We start from the raw sequence: 7,737 nt of genomic DNA on the forward strand, positions 1-7,737 counted from the left end.
CACCTAGAATTCTTCATCCATACATCAAAATTTGCCTTTTTTTGGTGACTTTTGTAGGTGGAAAAAGAGCTTAAGGTTAAGGTTTGGGTGTTTCCATATTTACATGAAGTGATAAAGTGTGAAGTGGTCAAAAAGTGTCATTTTAAAACATTCACTCGAAACTCCATGTTCACCACAATAGCCACTCACTAAAAAAAAGAGTATTTTTTTGCACAAATAGACTAATTAGTAACTAATAAAGCTAAAAAATGATCAACTATTAGTACATGTGTGATTGGGTATTAATATATGTGTTGTCTAGTATATGTGTTATCATTTTTGAGGGCTTTTAAAAAGTGGTAATTAGGGGGGTCTATAACAATACATATCAATCATTAGACTTGCGTTAGCTACTAGTTTTCTTCCCCTATATGTTATTATCAAAACTTTATTTAATTCAAAGCACTATTTAGTTCGGAAATAGTATATAGTGATGTTTAGTACACAAATAATTTATTTTTCTTATAATTAAAGTAATTAGTAATGAAAATATGTTTGTGTAATTTAAGAAAGTTTAATCTGACAAATAAGAATAAAAATTAAATTAATATTTTACATGGAAAATAATTTTAAGTCAATCATTTAAAATATAGAATTATTTAATTATGAGATTATTTAATATATTAAACATTTTTTTCTAAATACTAATTATTTTCTAAGCTTTTTTAAAAATACATATTTGGCATGTCTAAATCTACTTGTACTATGTCATTAATATCTAAATAAATTGTGAACCGTTGTAAAGTAAAATTATATGTAATTAATACTTAAATATTTTTTGATTGAAATATTCAAACTATGTAGTCACTTATTTATGTCTAAAACACTTCTAGTTTACAAAAAATAATTATTATTAATCATGGCACCTCCTTCAGATCTCTAGTCATCCTCTCCCAACTTTTGTTGAACTAGGACCATTAGGTTTTCAAGGGATAACCGCGCTCATAAACTTAGGCATATACGTTATAGTTGTTTATTATTTTATTAAGAAATACTATTTTTTATTATTACAAAAACTACAAATTATACTTTTAATTATCTAATTAATTTTATTTTGTGTAAAATAATTATATTTTTATTTTCAGACTTAAAATTATGATCTAATATCAAATATTAATTTAAATTCTTTCTTATTTTTAGAATTGTATTCAAAGTTTCTAGGTGATCAAAATATCCAACTTGCATAAGAAAAAGGTCTAGTTCTTGGCAAAAACCTCATCTTGTGTGGTGCCTTGTCGTGGGCACACCATTTTCAAAGGTGAATGGCAAGAACACATATCAATGTGAAATCAATATAGAATGGATTTTTTGTTTATATTTGTTTATTGAGGTATATTGTAAATTATTATCACTTCTAATCTTGGATTTTACAATCTTTGATTTGTATATCATCTAATACATTAGTCAACATATATTTTACAATTAGCTTAACCATTGCACCTCTTTTTGGTGCAAGTGCTAGTTTATTTATTTTTATCATAGACACCAATCGTTTCATATGATTTTATTATTATTAATGAAAATATTATTTTTTACTTCAATTTTAAATTAATTAATATTTTTGATCAATTAATAATTACAAATGTTAATTTATGTTATTTTTCATTTAAAGTGTAATAAAATAAAAATAGTTTTAATTTCATATTTATAATAATAAAACTAATTTAGGTTTTATAACAATGTGTTAATTTTCTCTTAAACATTTTAAGCATTTGAATTTTGTTGAGCTGGAGTAGTTATGCAAGGGTCACATAAATCCTCACTGCTTCAGAGCTGTATGAGCATCGATACCTAGATCCAATGACTAGTGCTACTAAATCAATGTTCTTTGATTTATTCTCATGAATATGAGATCCATTAGGTTCAATATGTGAACCACAACTCATGAAACATGTACAAGTAAATGAGTTTAATAGCAATTATTTATTGAAATTATAAAATACTTAATTCATAATTAATCTTTTTGATATGTAGAGATAGACTTGTAGCTTTCCTTTGAGTGCATAGAGAGCTTCTTTTTTCTTTAAGAGCCCATGGATAGATTTTGAGGAGCTGGAGTGCAAATTGGGGTGATTTTGAGTTTGTTTCTAGTTCAATATTAGTTGAGAGGATATTCAAGGAAGTTTTCTACTAATTATGTATTGATAAGACAAAAACTCAATCAGTGGGTAATAAAAGTTATAAAAAAAATTTAAATAATCTACTAATATGATAAAAAAAAAATCATCGATCATTCATTTAGTGAAATTTTTGGGTTACTAATTTTTAGTGACCAATTATTTAGTCATTTATTTGATATATATTTAGTCACTTATCTTTCTCTAACCTTGTGATTTTATCAGATGACCAAATTAGTCATTAATTTAGTCACTTATAAATTACAAAATATTAATGAAATTTGATCACTTTTAGTCACGTGACTAAAATTTTTAGTCTTATGACTAAAAGTTTTAGTCACATAGTCATTTATTTGCAAAAATTCTATTAGTGATCTATATCAAAAAATATGGTTAAATTCACCATTTTGTAATCGAGTAATGAGGATCAATAGAAATCTACTAGGGGAGACATCCTAATTTCTTGCTTATCAAAATCATACGTGGAAATTTTAAATCACTCCCAATTTTTTACAACAACTTACTTGGTGATTTGTCTACTTATAACTAAGGTTTCAAGTCCACATCATTAGTCATTAATTTAGTCACTTATAAATTATAAAAATACTATGAAATTTGATCACTTTTAGTCATGTGACTAAAAGTTTTAGTCTTATGACTAAAAGTTTTAGTCACGTAGTCATTTATTTGCAAAAATTCTACTATTGATCTACACCAAAAAAATATGGTCAAATTCACCATTTTGTAATTAAGTGATGAAGATCAATAGAAATCTACTAGGGGAAAAGACTCAATATTTGAACACCCTAACTTCATGCTTATCAAAATCATAAGTGGAAATTTTAGATCACTCCCAATTTTTTAGAGAAACTTACTTTGCAAGTTGTTTACTTATAACTATGGTTTCAAGTCCACATCATTAGTCATTAATTTAGTCACTTATACTTATAAATTATAAAATATTAATGAAATTTGATCACTTTTAGTCATGTGACTAAATTTTTTAGTCTTATGACTAATAGTTTTAGTCACGTAGTCATTTATTTGCAAAAATTCTACTAGTGATCTACATCAAAAAAATATGGTCAAATTCACCATTTTATAATCAAGTAATGAGGATCAATAGAAATCTACTGGGGGAGAGGACCCAGTATTTGAAGACTCTAACTTCATGCTTATCAAAATTATACATGGAAATTTCAAATCACTCCCAATTTTTTACAACTTACTTGGCAAGTTGTCTACTTATAACTATGGTTTCAAGTCCACATCTTTAATTATAATGCCACATCATCATGCTTTTTTCCAAGTTGTCTAAAATAACTTGACTAAAATTTTTAGTCTTATGACTAAAAGTTTTAGTCACATAGTCATTTATTTGCAAAAATTCTACTAGTAATCTACATAAAAAAAAATGGTCAAATTCACCATTTTATAATCGAGTAATGAGGATCAATAGAAATCTACTGGGGGAGAGGACCCAGTATTTGAAGACTCTAACGTTATGCTTATCAAAATCATACGTGGAAATTTCAAATCACTCCCAATTTTTTACAACTTACTTGGCAAGTTGTCTACTTATAACTATGGTTTCAAGTCCACATCTTTAATTATAATGCCACATCATCATGCTTTTTTCCAAGTTGTCTAAAATAACCCAAATAAAAAGTGAGACCAATGGTCATGCAAAAAGGGTATCCATACTTGCACAACTGATGTGACATTACATCATTGGTTACTTTTACAACTAATAGTACATTTCATTCAATTTTGTGAAGTCATCATTGTACTAACAAATTTAAAGTCACAAGTTTTGGTGCAATGTTGTCATAAAAAAATGGACTTTAAGTCAAAAAATGTATGTATCAAGTCAACAATCCCTATCACAGCCATTGGAACTCATTCAAGTACTAGGTCCTCTCCCCTATAACATCAATATAAATCAACCACGAAGAGACAACATTAGTGCAATTAAAATTACCAATAAATCAAGAAATATTGTGAGATAGACAATAAATATAATAATTCAAAATATAGTGAAATAAATACAAATAAACATGCAAACCATAGGAAATCCTTTCTTGTTGATCTCCTTCACATAGAAGGTGGGTTCTTATAATTGAGCTCAAGATTATGTTAACATAAGAATTCAAAGTCAATGTGGTTACCAAAATCAGAGATAAAACTCTTTATTTATAAGTTTTTTCAAGATTTTCAATTAAGATTTCTTGATTGATAGATGAATTGATCATGATTGAAGAGTTAACTCAAATTGAGTAGGAGTCCAACTCAACTAATTTCTTAGTTAACAAGATTAATTGAATGAGATGGAAGAGTTAACTTGAGAAAGTGGAAGTTTAACTCAAATGGACTTCCTTGTTTGGGGGATTGACTAAATGAGGTGGAATAGAAGAATAAGTTGATTGATTAGTTAGGAGATTGAGTTGTGGAGTCAAGTGTTGTGATTGAGAAGCTAACTCAAAGTAAGTGTGAGTTAAGATTTTGTGAGGATAATTAAAAGTTAATTAAATAAATAAATAATTTACTTGCACATGTGGATATATTTATAAATAATAAGTACTTATTTATTTATGAGAGAAACAATTAGTTGTAATCAAATAAATATAATTTATTTAATCACGAGGGAACATTGATTTAATTATTACATGAATGTAATAATAATATGAAAGGGGAATATTATATAAATATTGCTATTTAATTAATTACAATGAGAGAGGGAATTAAATGATGTTCATTTAGGCAACAACCAACAATGCATCTATAAATTGTGAGCCTCTCATCGGAGAGGTCTTGAGTTCGAATCTACTCAAGATTAATACATAATAATAATTAATCTTAACAATAATAATAAATAATCTAGGCTTCGACCGATTATCTATAAAAAAATTCATTTATTCAATTATTTTGTAGATGAATTAGCGATGAAATAACACAAATTATTGAATAACTTAAAGAGGACTATTAGTAATGTCACTGTGTTAAGAGGAGTAACTAGGGCATTTTTATTAATTTTAAGTGTCTACACCTCGAAGTCCTTTTCATATTTTCCTTCAATGTGATTCCTAAGGGTTTAGATTCTTCTACATACAAATATTTAAGACCAATGGTGTAAGAAGCAATACTTCAAGGGGAGAGACATTATTTGATGAAGATGGTAAAGTAGACAAATCAGTGCCTTCTCTTGATGATAGTCTAATAACAAAAGATGATGTAGTTGCAAATTATTAATCAATTAAAAATGTAAAGATTGAAAACAAAAAATCTAAAGTGGTACTGACATTTCCTTACATGGAGGGGTTTCTCATTGCAACCCTTTCACTTAAAGATGAAAAAGACACAATCATTTATAACAACCCTCACCTTAAGGACTTCAATAGTTTGTACTTGAATCACTTCATATTGTAGTTTTATTTCAATAGAAAAAACACCTTACATATTGGTTTGAGGAAACACTATTTCTTTTGTTTTGATGAAATGAGGATGTTCTAAAAACAATATGAAATATTTCATGTTCTCTTAGCTCTCTCATCTTGATGATGGATCATTGAGTATGATCTGAAACGTTGATGCTGTTAAAATAACACACAATCGCACCCAGAAGCATACATAGAATATGAAATATTGTTAATAAATATAATTTGGCATCTATGAGTAAGTCAATCTCTTTAAAACACTTTGAAAATCTATAAAAGTGAATAGATCAAAAGATCAAATTATTTTGATTCTGTAAATGTAACTTTTGACATGAATATAAACTCTTCAAAAAATCTTTAAAACTTAAAATTAATGAAAACAAACTAGTTTAAATATAAAAATTATTTTATAACCAATTTTTTATTATTATTAGGATAATTTTTTAATTATCTCTATTTCTTTTGAAACATAAAGTTATAGTAATAAACCTAATAATAAAATCAAACCTAAAAATAAGAATCTTAATAATAAGGAAATCGCTGAGAGCTACACTTTATAAAAACCCCTGAAGAAATCGCTTAGAGCAGCAGCCTCGAAAGGTTAAATTCAATTGTTTTGTTGAATTCAAAATGACAGCTGTGGGATTTGAACCCACGCCCTTTCGGTCCAGAGCCTAAATCTGGCGCCTTAGACCACTCGGCCAAACTGTCCTACGTGGAAAGTTTTTGTTTGTTATTGTATTCTTTTAGAATATTCTTTATGCTTGTGCTACGCAAGCGAAATATCTTAACCATGTTATCTCCCTCAAAATGCATCGTACCATTTTGATTCTTAATTTAAAACACTCCTTTCACATGTCGAATTATGGAATTGATGCTGTAGCTCCCGGTTCTAATTTTAGATTTATGAATTAGTTATTTTTATTATTAAACTTAATAGGAAAAAAATTGTCGTGTAGTGAGGAGTTGACATACAATAGGTATTATTCTTCTTTCCTAACAAATTTAACAAGAATACTATGTAGTGATCGTATAGGGATTGAAGAGAAGAAATGACTTTACAATTGGTATGGTATGTTTATTGTATTTTAATGTTAATGATTCTTATTAAGTTCTTTTATATACAAGAGGTTATGATTATATTGATTTATTAGATGTTTAAATTTATTATAGTTAGTCCTTAATTGGAATGTCAAAGATGCAATTAAAATATTTCATACTTCAATTCAATCTAATGTGATTAAATAGAGGGAAAAAGAGTAGACCCAAATTTGAATTTAAAGATACAAAATTTTCAACGTTTATTTCTACAATTGTATGTGTCACCTAGATTATGTTTGTAAATCAAAGGTATGAGTCATGTTGGTGAATTGAATCTAGCAAAAGTAGTTTTTGGGAAAAGTGTAGATGGAGGTAAGTATGAATTAGATCATGTGCTATCTCTTACTAGGAACTCTTCAACTTTTATAGTTACATTATGCTTTGCTTCTAGTGGAGTAACCAAGAAATATGCCTTCATCTCCTTTAGTATCAAACTTTCCTTTCATTTCATCTTTCTTAATGTAACACTTGCTTCCAAATATCTTGAAATAACTAAAATTAGGTGTATGACGATACCATAATTCATAGGGTGTTTTGTTTGTACCTTTCTTAAGTTGTACCTTATTCAAAGTGTAGACTGTAGTACTTATTGTCTCTCTCCAAAGTTGTTGTGCCATTCCTTTTGTCTTTATCAATGTCCTTGCACATTCAAAAATGGATATTTTTCTTCTCTCTGCAATTCTATTTTACCGTGTATTGTCAACTGTGTCATGATTCCATATTTATCACAAAATGTATTGAACTCATGGGAAGTGAATTCACTTCCTATATCAAAGCTAAGAAATTTAAGAGTCTTACCCGCCACGTCAAATCTTGGCTTATACATCTTGAACATACGGAAATCATTAGATTTAACTTTTAGAAACATGGCTGGCATCATCGTTGAATGGTCATCAACAAATAATATGAAATATTTATCACCATAGTAACTCTCAAGACCAATTGGATCACATAAATCAATACATACTAATTGTAGAATGTTCTCTAAAGAATAGACTAACTAGTAAAACTTGAACTTGTTATCTTTCCTAATTGACATTCTTTGC

The 7,737-nt window shown here is 27.7% G+C and overlaps 1 non-coding gene across 1 annotated transcript; it reads right to left on the reverse strand.

The window, feature by feature from the left end:
- Positions 1-6,221: 6,221 nt before the first annotated feature.
- Positions 6,222-6,301, reverse strand: TRNAL-UAG (transfer RNA leucine (anticodon UAG)). Its single transcript has one exon. It is a non-coding gene; the product is annotated as a tRNA-Leu (tRNA).
- Positions 6,302-7,737: the final 1,436 nt, after the last annotated feature.

This window comes from Cupressus sempervirens, chromosome 7 (genome assembly GCF_028749045.1).
Source record: "Cupressus sempervirens isolate cs-2001-9-10 chromosome 7, ASM2874904v1, whole genome shotgun sequence".
Taxonomy (NCBI): domain Eukaryota; kingdom Viridiplantae; phylum Streptophyta; class Pinopsida; order Cupressales; family Cupressaceae; genus Cupressus; species Cupressus sempervirens.